Here is a 13,807-nt window from a genome sequence, read left to right as displayed (position 1 = left end):
GAATTATCTTTATTCGGCACCTCTGTGCCCTCTCGAAGGCAATGATGTCCCTTTGTTGTTCTTGTGCTAATCTTCAGTCAGTGGCCTTTGTTCACCAACCTATGAAAACAATCTTTCACAATTTACCCTCTCAAGACCTTTCATAATTTTGAAAACCTGAATCTCCTTCCTTAACCTTCTCTATTCCAGTGGGGAAAAAAGCCCCAACTTGAAGCAGTCTCGCCTGAGGCTACTGTTGTTGTGGAATCCACTTCATTTACATTGAGCAAGTTCTACACACTGGAGTGAGAAACTCTGTACAGTTGGTTTGAAAATTTCAGTTTACAATTTTATTTTCCCTGAGCCTTCCTTGGTAACTGGTGAAGTTTAGATAAATTCATGCGGCATGGGCTGAATGAGACACTCGGGTTATTGTTGACTGGAAAGGATGTTGGCCACTAGAAATGGCATTCGATTTGGTGTTGGGATGTTGTTGCTTCCAGAGGTACCAATGAAAATGAGGGTAGATTTTCCTTTGCTCTACACCTGGGCAGTCAGCATTCCTCAAAGGATGAGTCCCATTACATCAGATCTCCACCCCCTTTGCACTGTCAGAGATAATGTTGCCAAATCTGGTTGGGCATATTCTGGGAGGTTTCATCACATGTCTCAAGTAGCTTGGCTGCCCATGTCTTGGCCGCCATTGTTTGCATCACTGTAAAGAAAGCTGGTGAGATTTTTAAAGCTGTGGCACGGTGTAGGTTAAAACCTCTCCCTTTTTAAGGTGTGCACTCAGCTCTAGTGTTAAAACCTATTTTTTGAGTAATGAGCCATGTTTTTGGAGTTACCTTGAGGTAGTTGCTTCGTGGTTGGCTAATCTTATGTTGATATAAGTGGAGAAATCAACTGAGAGAGCTGGTACACACAATAATCCATAGAGTGACACACGAGGAAGCATGAAGGGTGGATGAGTTATGTACTTCCAGACATTACCAGTTAGGTAGGTTTTGCATATTTCATGAGATAAAAGTACTGTTTTTCCCTCAGCTTTACACCAAGGTCACTAAATATCTACCCAAGCAGAAGGTCTCTGCAATGAGTCTGCACTTGTGGTGTAATCCTTTTTATAATGTACAGTTTGTAGGATGTAGCTAATCCTTTACCAGGGAATGAAATGAACGAGGTTATCATCACCGAGTGCCACGTACTTCCAATGATTTTGTAAAAGCTGCCTTTGTCCAATCTGATAAGAAAGTGGACACTATTCTAATTGTAGAAACTGGGCATTTTTACATAAAATTGTGCACTCAGTAGCAGAGCAAATTATAGATTTTTACAATAATTGAGCATTCGGATATGTCTTTCAGTGAAGAGATAGAAAAGGAACGATTTTTAAGGAAAGAAAGAACTTGCAATTATACAGAGGTTTGTCACATCTTCAGGAAATACCAAAGCACTTCACAGGACTTTTGAAGTGTAGACACTGTTGTTATGTAGACAAACACGGCAGCCAATTTGCACACAACTCTGCTGCACGTCCGCAATTTCTTAAGATTCATCCTCCCGTTTCCCTGCACCCCCCCCCCTCGCCATTGTATGTGAAGCACTGAGATATGTGGTAAGGCTGTTTCTTTCTTTCTTAATAATAGTAATAAAGTTTGTGTATGACAAGGCTTGCCTTCCAGCTCCCAGTAATGGGTAACCATGCTCATACTAACCCAGTGAAAGCAAATCAAAGGTTTTGTTTTTTGAAAATAATAATCAGATGTTACAGTACATATTAAAAAGTAACATAAAGAGATACTTTATTGAACTTTTATTCAGTTTATATAATTAACATACTAGTCGATCGCCTGTGGCGTTGCAAATTTGTAATGGAGACTGCCGATATAAATTTGTCACACTATAATTACATCCTCCCACCAACGATAATGTTGTAGTGCCTGCACTAGAGGAAGAGCATAATTAAAACATGACGGGGGTTAAATTGGATAAGGCATGAAACTGGATGCGGGTACCGTGATCCGCGATTAACCAGCACCCGGTGCTTCCGTTGCAGGCAGGACGGGGCTGTCTCTCTGACAGCCAGCCAAAATCTCTTAAAGGTAGCCAGTACCTGTAATTTGCTAAAAATAACAGTCTGCTGTCTGCACGGAGTCTGAATGAAACACAGATGCAGGTCCCGTCCCTATGTTTACAAACTGTTGAGTTATTTTAAAACATTGAATAAAGGTTGCACACCACTAAATCCCATATCCTCCAATCTGCATGCCAGACCTCATCAATCTGCTGATCTGAGTTTGTTCCAGGCCTGCGAGAGCGCGTGCACCAAGGTTCTCTGCTGATGCACTAGAGGCCTTGGTGCAAGAAGTGGACAGAAGGTGGGCCATCCTATATCCGCAGGGGGAGGGGGGGTAGGGGGTTGCAAGAGGCTGCAAGAGGCCCTCCAGAAATATGCTCAAAAGGCAGTGGGAGGCAGCAGGGGATGCAGTCAATACCAGGCGCATAGCACCATGAACATGGATGCAGTGCAGGAAGAAATTCAATGCTTTGACACAAGTGGTTAAGGTGAGTGAGGTCAACTGTCAAGTGGCGTCTCCTACCAACTACACCACTAGCCGCATCCACTGCTCCACACACTACACCCCCCATCACCCTCATACCAAGAAACTCTTTCCATCAGTACACAACTCTTCCAATCAGATGCTTCCTCTCACCCTTACACATTACCACTGTTGCAAGCCGCTCACCCACAACTCACAGGCCGCACACACTGGCAGCTATTCAACCATGACAGGCACATCACCCAGACACACGTCTCGCTTTCTTGCAGGAGAAGGTGGCGCATAACAGGAGGCAGCAAGTGGCATTTAGCCCCTTGAGCCTGTTCCACTCAAGAGATCATGGTTGATCTGTGACCTAACTCCATATACCCGCCTTAGCCCCGTATCCCTTAATACCCTCGGTTCACAGAAATCTATCAATCTCAGATTTAAAATTCACAAGTGAGCTAGCATCAACTGCCGTTTGCAGAAGACCGTTCCAAACTTCTCCCACCCTTTGCATTTCACTCCTGCACGTCCAGACTCTAAGGGCTCGATTTTAGCATCGGGTTTCCTGCGGGTTTCCAGCGGGGGGGCCCCGAAAATCCCGATATCCAGACACGTGACCGGATCGCGCCGAGATCCCGGCCACTTCCGGGTGCCGCGCTGACGTGCAGGGCTGCGTGCGCAGGCCCCGCTGGTGGGAATCCCGCAGGCAATTAAAGCCAGCGGGGTTCCACTTGAGTGTACTTACCTTGCTCGTTGTGGTCAGTTAATGAGCTGAAGCAGCTGTCAAAACAGGAAGTGTGGGATTTTAGCTTCAAGGCAGTGAGTTTCACACACTGGGGGAAACAGTCTCCCTTCAACCGGTCGTGTTCCAGCCAGCAGCCTGTGGCAGCTGCCAAGGTGCACTCCACAGCGGGTGGGACAGCCCTCACCCACGCAGGAGGCCACCGCGTCACGTAGGGCAACCCCTGCCCTCCACCACCCCCCGCCAAGCCAGAGGACAGACCGACGTGAAACCGCAGCCCCAGTGCGAGGAACCACCTACCTACCCTGCACAACCCCTCAGACCAACACCTGCCAGATGGGTGGTGCGTTGACATCCTCGGAGGACGAACAGCATGACCAGCCCCAGCAGCCTCGCAGTCCACGCCGTCCACCTCTGACACGTGGAGCTCCACAACAGAGTGCTGTGACACATCCACCTGTACAGCAGGAGGGAGGGCTACTGCAGAGAGAGACGCGTCGCAGAGGGCACTACCCTCCGCACAGGGTCCACAGACCGAGGCGCAGCTCCCCGGACCTCTCTGAGCAGCAGTGCACACGGAGGCGCAGATTCACTCGACATGTAGTCGTGGAGATCTGCAGGCTCTTTCATGCCGAGCTGCTCCTGGCTGGCCCCAGCACCATCTGCTTACCTGTCGCTGCCAAAGTCACCACTGCCCTCCACAACTTCTCCTCCGCATCCTTCCAGGGTGCCACCGGGGACATCGCCGATGTCTCTCAGTCGTCTGCGCGGAACAGCCCTGCAAATACACCTGCACCTACTCTGCAGTAACACAATGGGTGGCATCAGTGGTGGCTCCTCATAGTGATACCCAGGAGCGGGCATTATTGGACACAACAGACAGGATTCGTGGAGACATGGCAGTGGTGGTGCCAATATAATGTGTGATGTGAGTTGCTCTGAAATTCAATATAGGTAACACCCATGGCAAACCCTCAGACACCCTTGTGCATCCCCTTCATGCTCACGACACGTTTGCCGTACGCTGCCTACTGCACATATGCGATGCATGCCCTGTGGCTGCAGCACAGGTGGTGGCAGGTTGAGTGAGGCTGGCCGTGAGAGAGATGCACGAGAGGGTGAGTATGGGATAGAGCCATGAGATTGTATGAGGATTGGGTTGCGTGTTAGTGGCGGCTGAGTACTGGCGAGGTGAGTAGGTGCAGGTAAGATGAGGATGGGGTTTGAGTGGGTATGAGGGGTGATGTGACAGAGTAGTGTTGGCGGTGCCGAAGGAGATGTGGGGTGGGGGCAGTGTTGTGGCAGACGGAATGTAGGGGAAAGACTTCGTGTTCTCATTGTGGCTGACCTACTGAGGTCATTGGAGCGCCTCCTGCACTGTATGCAGGTGGGCGATATGTTGGTGCAGGTGACCCCCTCTGCCACCTCGAGCCAGGCCTTCTTGGTGGCAGAGGCAGGCCGCTTCCTCCCGCCCGCCGGGTGGAAGATCTCTGTCCTCCCCCTCCTCCTCACCCCATCTGATGATACCTGGGGTGAGGCATCATTAAACTGGGAGCAGCCTTCCCCCTGGGCTGCTCCATGCTGTAATTTGTTCCATTGGTTGCAGCATCTGTCAGTGGAGGACTGCCCCTTTAAGTAGAGAGCCTCCAGCTGATAGATCGTACTGCGCATGCACAGCCCGCCCGACGTGCAGACCAGCAGTGCGGAGCCCGGAGGAGCAGGTAAGTGATTCCAATTAGTGCATTGCCTACTACGATCGCGCGGGCAACCCACTAATTTCACCGGGCGCGGAGGCCACGCGCCCGAAACCCAACCCGCCGGAAACCCGCAGGCCTGCTAAAATCAGGCCCTAAATGTTAGGCTATGATCCCTCATCCTAGTATTCAAGTATAGGAGACCTCCAAAAACAGTTACAAATGCATCAGCAGCCAGAAGCAATAATCCAGCAACTAATCTGTACATCCTGCATGGACCCTAAAAATAGCGCTGGTCGGTGGCCCTCAAGGCACTCTAAGACATGTTTAGATGATCGCGGTTAAGACAGTGCGTTGGGTGGAGCATTAAATGCCAAAATGGTGTCTGTTCCTTTAAATCAGCGTTGCACACTGATTAAACACATTTTCTCCCTACTGTACATGATGCCGGCATTCGTTATTTGCACATGCGCTACTCCCTTTACCAAGATGGCGTCTGGCACCCGTCATGTGTGCGCATCCAAGACGCCATCTTGGAATTCCGGGAGGCCGAGTAGCGCTGAAACAACGGGTGCCAGATGGACCAATTTGGTGCCTGACAAGTTTACATAGGTCGTTTCCATTAAAATGCGGACATGGGAATTTATAATAGGGAAAGTTGACAGGATGTACTTGCAGACATAAGATTTTTAATATATTATATAGATAGATATTGTAATTCACTTACCATAATTTACGTTCAGAATAATTTTTTTTTCAAATACTAGTCTGTTGCCTGTGATACGCTGATTTTATATATAGTTAAATTGCAAAACATTTTAGGAAGTAGAGAAATAGAATTGGTTGGAGCATAGAAGTTTCTGTGCAGTACAGGCTGAGGGGCTGGGAGATGCAAAACTGAGCTGCTCGACTATCCCCACTGATGGAAGGGTGTAAATACAGCGTGACAAGTTTACATAGACAGTTTCCATTCTACGTATGGCCACAGGAATTTATAATGGGAAAAATTGACAACAGGAATTAAGGTTCCTTAGACAGGATGTGTGTAAAGATATAAGAATTTTATGATATTATTATGGATGGATATGCTACAGATTGTCGTGAAGTTGAATAAGTTTTAATCCTGGCAAGTATTTCATTTTTTTCTTTATTAGAAAGTTCAGTATTATATTAAGTATACTTACTTTTTTTTATACCCAGCAAAATAACTCAATCCCAAAGTACACATAAAAGTGGAAACTTTTAATGATATTTTCCATCTTATTTAAGTCTGTCATTTACCCTTCAGGTAAACAGTCAAACTACGCCCTTATGAACTGGTGATTTTTACTTTTTACATCACCTTCCCAGTTCTTCAGTCCTTCTTTCAATAAGAGTTATTTAAATTCAGAAGAAATACTAATGAGCTTTCGAATATGGCTACATGGAATATTTTCTCCAATTATTGTTATCTCTTGGATTAAATGTGCTGACAAGAGTCATCTCTAACAGTTAGCAAACAAACCTTCCAATGCCATATTTTCCCAGAATGGTCCTGGGCTGCTATAGAAATAATCTAATCTTCCAGGCCACAAAATCCATCTTTGTGTTTTGCAGATCTTCAGTCTACATCGGGCTCCTCAGAGACCACCTACCCCTCCATAATGATCAGCCTTATTAATCTTATCAAGCAAATTTGTTACAGTCACATTGACTCAACAATCTACCAATATATATCTATATCTATCCATATTTATTCATATTCATATTATAAAAATCATATGTCTTGCATGCATATCCTGTCCATTACACCTCTGTGTTTTACTTCAAGTGTCAAACTTAATGTTGTGTCACACTTTGAAGAAACAAAACACAATTTAGGAGCACAACATACTGGGGCCAGGATTTCTGAAGTTGCTTTATTGGCATCTGTATCAACTCATCCAACATTTCCTTAAAAGAGTAGATAGTAACAGAAAGAGTAGACAAGGGTAATGTAATAGATGTAATATATTAGGAATTCAAAAAGCCTTTGATAAGGTACCGCATTGCAGACTCATGACTAAGGTCAGTGGATGTGGATCGGGGGACAGGTAGCAGAATGAATAGCAAGCTGGATACAAAACAGAAAACAGAGAATAGGGGTTAAGAGTGGCTGCTCAGATTGGCAATAGGTGGGAAGTGGTGTTCCACAGGGATCGGTGCTGGGACCACTGTTGTTCACAATTTACATTAATGATTTGGACTCTGGAATCGGAAGTACAATTTCAAAATTTGCGGAATGCACCAAATTGGGGAGAATAGTTAATACAAAGCAATAATGCGACAAAATACAAGAAAACATTAATAAGCTTGCAGAATGGGTGTGTAATTGGCAAATGAATTTCAACATGGATAAGTGTGAGGTGGTGCATTTAGGTAGGAAGAATAAGGAGGCCACATAGAGCTTGGATAATAAGTCTCTAAATGGGATAGAGGAGCAAAGGGATCTAGGAGTATGGATACACAAATCACTAAAAGTAGCAATGCGGGTTAATAAGGCCATAAAAAGGCAAACCAAGCACTGGGGTTCATTTCTAGAGGGATAGAGTTGAAAGGCAGAGAAGTTATGTTAAACTTGTATAGAACCTTTGTTAAACCACACTTGGAGAACTGTGCACAGTTCTGGTCTCTGTATTTTAAAAAGGATATAGAGGCATTGGAGAAGGTGCAAAAAAGATTTATTAGGATGATACCAGAACTGAGAGAATGTACTTATTAGGAAAGGCTAAACATACTAGGGCTCTTTTCTCTAGAAGAGAGAAGGATGAGGGGTGATCTGAGAGAAGTCTTTAAGATGATGAAAGGTTTGATAGAGCAGACATAGAGAAAATGTTTCCATTTGTGGGGGAGTCCAAAATTAGAGGTCATAAATATGAGAAAGTCACTAATAAATCCAATAGGGAATTCAGAAGAAACTTTTTTACCCAAAGAATGGTAAGAATGTGGAACTCACTACCACAAGGAGTAGTTGAAGCAAATACCATTGATGCATTTAAGGGGAAACTAAATAAACACATGAGGGTGAGAGGAATAGAAGGGTATGCTGATTGAGTTCGATGAAGAGGGGTGGGAGGAGGCTCCTGTGGACCATAAATGCCAGCATAGACCAGCTGGGCTGAATGGCCAGTTTCTATGCTGTAGTACTCGATGTACTTGGCAGGAGCAGTTTCTTATTTGACCTTTGTATAAACCTAATATTTACTTAACAACAATTAGACTTCATAGCTACACTTTACATGGTATAACGTTCCTGACTTTGTAAAACTATGCATTCTGTTAAACATCGTACCCTCCCCACCAATTCCATCCCCTTCCCCGGCCATTGTCTTGGGCTGAACCAGTCTGTTTGCATTCTCTGTATCCTATTCGACCCCTAGCTGAGATTACAACCCCCATAGAATCTGCATCACAGAGACTTCCACCTCCGTCGCTCGTATTTGCACCTGCCTCAGCCACTGAAACTCTCATCTATGCCTTTGTCACCTCCAAACTTCCAATGATTTCCTAGCTGGCCTCCCACCCTCCACCCTCTGTAAACTTCAGCTCAACCAAAACTCTGCTGCCTGCATCCTATCTTGCACCAGGGCCCGTTCAATTGTCAAGCCTGTGCTCGCTGACCTACATTGGCTCCTGTTTCCCTAATGCCTCCAATTTAAAATTCACATCCTCGTGTTTAAATTCCTTCATGGCTTCACCCATCCCGACCCCTGTAATCTCCTCCAACTCTACAGTGCCCCCAAACTCTCCGCTCCTCTGACTCTGGTCTTTTGTGCATTCTTCCCTTCCTGCCATTGGCAGCTAGGCTTTAAGCTCTAGCCATCTAGGCTTTAGGCTCTGAGATTCCCTCCCTAAACCCCTCCCATGTCTCCACTTCACTCTCCTCCTTTAAAGCCCTCTTTAAAACCACCTCTTTCCCCATCTAATATCTCCTTCTTTAGCTTGGTGTCCGTCTTTGACTGTTTGCACTTCTGTAAAGTGATTTGGGACATTTTTCTACATTAAAGGCACTATATAAATGCAAGTTGTTTTTGTAATTCAATTTTCGTAAATGTAATTCGGTTAAATGCAAATTTATCACAAAGCAGACAGTGAAACAATTAAACTGCTGAGAATACCTCAAAAAAAATTTCAGCAATATCACAAAGTAGCATAATGCCAACTTTTGAAAAAATCCATGAAGTTAATGTGCCAGGACCAGGAAAGGCCCTTTATTTTTTGTTTACAAAAATCACTGCTTTCTTTGAGGTTGAAAAGAAAACTGAGGATTCCTTTTCTGTTGCTGTAAATATTATCTGGGTATCACAAAGTATATCAAAAACAAATAGCTCAGACCTTTTGTTTAAACCAAGTCAAAAGTCTTTTTTCTAGAAAGAAAATTCAGCTAAGGTATATTCCCAGCCTCTCAATGTTGTAGAGCGAGTTGAATACAGGACTATGACATTACACCATGATTTTCCACCCCACACTCCCACCATGTGAAGCTCCACTCTTGGAAAGCAACAAAGAATAGATCTTGAAGTCTGCTCTTGTACACTTTGGTGAATCATCAGTTATTACCTTGGAAAACTTTTGACAGAATCTGGCACTGTATATTTCTGAACAAGTTGCTTCCCGCCAAAGCATTGTTCGTGGCTAGCTAGTTTCCTTTCAATTGTTGTACCTGATTGATAAGTCATTTTTCATTAACTCAAGAAATCCCCAGGGCTCTGTCATGTCTCTTTCTACATATCAATGACCTCCTCCACTCATGAGCAAATACTATACCTTATTTTGTTGATGATGCCACTCTACATTCATTAGCTTTCTTCAGATCACACACCTTCAGTGCTCACAACCTTCAGTCCTTTCACAGTGAAATAACCATATAATTACACCTTGATTTCTTCCATACTCTTCAATGTGACAAATGGTTTCTGTTACTACTTTTCCTGTCTTTATCTTATCATTGCTACTATGGCCCCTGCTCCTATAAACTTTTCTTAATGCTTGTAAAACCCAAGCTTGGCATCCCCTAATCACACTTCCTGATTTCCCTCATCTCTATTGCTATTTTCGGGCTTGGTGACAAGCTGCACTCTGGGCCTTGGCCCTTCCATTTGGTTTCTTAATAAGAATAAAACTGACCAGAAATCAGAAGAACTGAAATCTTTCCACTTAGCTCTTGGCTTCCTTGCAATAAAGGAATTTCAAATTCATGCAATTACAGTTCTCAGATGAGATCTGGGATTTTTTTCCATTATTGTGACTGCTCTCTCCATCTTTATCTTTTCAACTTTACTTGCAAGGTCTAAGACCTGCCACGTTTGAAAACTTTTAGTTGAATTTCCTTTTTCACTCTTTACTGTAGCCTATTTACATGAAGATAGTTTGCGTGGCCTACATTTTAGTAGCCTTGTTGCAGATAAAGTTGTTGGGCTAAGTTCTCATCACAGGCACAGACCGTTAGAATCAATAGTCAGAAAATCGTGGGCAATGCGCACCCAAATATGTGCTCCCAGTGAGCAGGCGAGCAAAGCTTCCCGCTGGGGCACAGGGTCATAAAATTATCTGCTATATGTTATCTCATAATTTTCCAGGTTTATTTGCCCTTGTGTCTTATCCATGTTTATAAACTCGACTGCTACTTTCATTTTATAATCTTGCCCATTTGAAAAGTCAGAGTACATCAAATGTCAGACATTTTCTTCAGTTTCTGAAAGGTTTTCAACTCAATCAAAATATCTCTATGTGGTTGGTTCTTTATTATTTACATAATATTAACATCCAAAAGGAAAGGTGTCGCCATATTTGTTGTTGTTGAGCCAAAATCTCTATCTACATTTGCTCCAGCATAAACATACTTAACATACTTGTTTGTGTTGGGTGGGATGAGGTACAGGAGGCTAGCTAGAGTTGTGATAGAGGGGACAGGAAGAGCAATTGCTAATTGTTGTGGAGACATTTCATGCAGGGTGTGGACCTTTTTGTGCAGCAAAAAAAATTAAGTGCGCAATTCTGAAAATTGATACATCAGAGACATTTGACTCAGCACAGGGGAATAACAATCACAGCTCTTTTGAAAAATTGTAATAGCAAGAATTTTTGAAGCTATAGAATATTGTGGATCTTTTTGATGCAACTGAAGCATTATTGGATCTAGTTGGTTTGCTGTTTTCACCTGGATGGATGGCTGAGGTTAATGCTACCAAGCATAAGGCAGTCAGTTTTGTATTTTTATTCTTTCCATCATTATTTTTGATGGCTCTTGTACATTTTGCAAATTGCTGCTGTTCGGCCATCTCTTTAGAGTTAATCATTGCCAAACATGCTCCTAACATGAATTTTACTGAATAAATAGTCACATTTTAGTTGTTTTTGCTTATCTTACGCATGATTCCTTTGTCTGTTGGTGCTCTTCTATCAGTCAGCCCTGCCTTCTACTTTATTTTCTGCAGTTTTAACATTACCCTTCAGTGATTCAATTTTGTTCTTTTTACAGATTTTTGGCCCTTTCGGCAGTCTGAGTATAAATATTATTTTTTAAATTGAACTTAAAAATGCTCTTTAATGCAGTCAACAATTTTAGCTTGTTTGTTCCCTTTCCGTCCCATCAGAGTTGCCGAATTTCACTGTTGAGTTTAAGAGAGATGTTGGAGAATATTGACTCTTATCCTCTCCCCACTGCAGTTTATATATTTTACTGAGTGATTTCCACAACTAAACTACTGAGATTCATAATTTTTCAAATGTAGCATAAAAATGCTCAATCATAGCATAAACCGGGCCATTAAAGCAAAAAAAGAGGTGGATTATTTTTAGTGTAAGTGTGAGAATAACTCAAAAACAGTGAGATTACCAGGCCTGTTTCCTTTTTTCTCTCCTTTTTTAAATTACTTCAAGTTTTCCTATATTGTCACATTTGCCAAGAGGAGTTAGGCAAACAGCAGACTGTTTTAAACTAGTTGGGCCCGAATTTAGCAGGCCTGCGGGTTCCCAGCGGGTGGTCCTCCGGGAGCGTGGTCAACACGCTCGGCGAAATTAGTGGGTTGCCCGCGCGATCGTAGCAGGCAACCCACTAATAGGAATCAATTACCTGCTCCTCCGGGGTCCACGGCGCTGGCCTGCGCGTTGGGCGGGCTGCGCATGCGCAGTACGATCTGTCAGCTGGAGGCTCTCTAGTTAAAGGGGCAGTCCTCCACTGACAGATGCTGCAACCAATGGGACAAATTGCAGCATGGAGCAGCCCAGGGGGAAGGCTGCTCCCAGTTTAATGATGCCTCACCCCAGGTATCATCAGATGGGGTGAGGAGGAGGGGGAGGACACAGATCTTCCCCCCGGCGGGCGGGAGGAAGCGGTCTGCCTCTGCCACCAAGAAGGCCTGGCTCGAGGTGGCAGAGGGGGTCACCTGCGCCACCAACATATCGCCCACCTGCATACAGTGCAGGAGGCGCTGCAATGACCTAAGTAGGTCAGCCAAAGTGAGAACACGAAGTCTTTCCCCTACACTCCGTCTGCCACAACACTGCCCCCACCCCACATCTCCTTCGGCACCACCAACACTATTCTGTCACATCACCCTTCAGACCCACTCACACCCCATCCTCATCTTACCTCCACCTACTCACCTCGCCAGTACTCACCCTGCCACTAACACGCAACCCAATCCACATACAATCTCATTGCTCCATCCCATACTCACCCTCTCGTGCATCTCCTTCACGGCCAGCCTCACTCAACCTGCCACCACCTGTGCTGCAGCCACAGGGCATGCATCACATATGTGCAGTAGGCAGCGTAAGGCAAACGTCTCGTCAGCATGAAGGGGGTGCACAAGGGTGTCTGAGGGTTTGTCATGGGTGTTACCCATATTGAATTTCAGAGCAACAAACAGCACACATTATATTGACACCACCACTGCCATGTCTCCGCGAATCCTGTCCGTTGTGTCCAATAATGCCCGCTCCTGGGTATCACTATGAGGACCCACCACTGATGCCACCCATCGTGTTACTGCAGAGTAGGTGCAGGTGTATTTGCAGGGCTTTTCCGCGCAGACGACTGAGAGACATCGGCGGTGTAGCCGGCTGCACCCTGGAAGGATGCGGAGGAGAAGGTGTGGAGGGCAGTGGTGACTTTGACAGCGACAGGTAAGCAGTTGGTGCTGGGGCCAGCCAGGAGCAGCTCGGCATGAAAGACGCTGCAGATCTCCACGACTACATGTCGAGCGAATCTGCGCCTCCCTGTGCACTGCTGCTCGGAGAGGTCCGGGGAGCTGCGCCTCGGTCTGTGGACCCTGTGGCGAGGGTAGTGCCCTCTGCGACGCGTCTCTCTCTGCGGTAGCCCTCCCTCCTGCTGTGCAGGTGGGCGTGCAATAACACCGTGTTGGGGGCATCCACGTCTCTGCGGCGGACGGCGTGGACTGCGAGGCTGCTGGTGCTGGTCATGCTCTTCGTCCTCCGAGGGTGTCCACACACCACCCAACTGGCAGGTGTTGGTCTGAGGGGTTGTGCAGGGTAGGTGTGTGGTTCCTCGGACTGGGGCTGCGGTTTCGTGTCGGTCTGTCCTCTGGCTTGGCGGGGGGTGGTGGAGGGCAGGGGTTGCCCTATGTGACGCGGTGGCCTCCTGCGTGGCTGAGGGCTCTCCCCCGTGGAGCGCACCTTGGCACCTGCCACAGGCTGCTGGCTGCAACACGCCTGGTTGGAGGGAGACTGTTTCCCCCAGTGTGGGAAACTCACTGCCTTGAACCTAAAATCCCACACTTCCTCTTTTGACAGCTGATTCAGCTCATTAACTGACCACAACGAGCAAGGTAAGTACTCTCAAGTGGAACCCCGCTGGC

General features: G+C 45.7%; 1 protein-coding gene across 1 annotated transcript in view; it reads left to right on the top strand.

Moving 5' to 3' along the window:
* The window catches only part of LOC137341585 (copine-8), a 342,934-nt gene that overhangs the window by 208,063 nt on the left and 121,064 nt on the right, over positions 1–13,807 (top strand). The gene's annotated exons all lie outside the window — the stretch shown is intronic.

This window comes from Heptranchias perlo, chromosome 24 (genome assembly GCF_035084215.1).
Source record: "Heptranchias perlo isolate sHepPer1 chromosome 24, sHepPer1.hap1, whole genome shotgun sequence".
In the NCBI taxonomy this organism is placed as follows: Eukaryota; Metazoa; Chordata; class Chondrichthyes; order Hexanchiformes; family Hexanchidae; genus Heptranchias; species Heptranchias perlo.
Note: the sequence above shows the minus strand (reverse complement) of the source record. Positions and strands in the feature narration are given on the sequence as shown.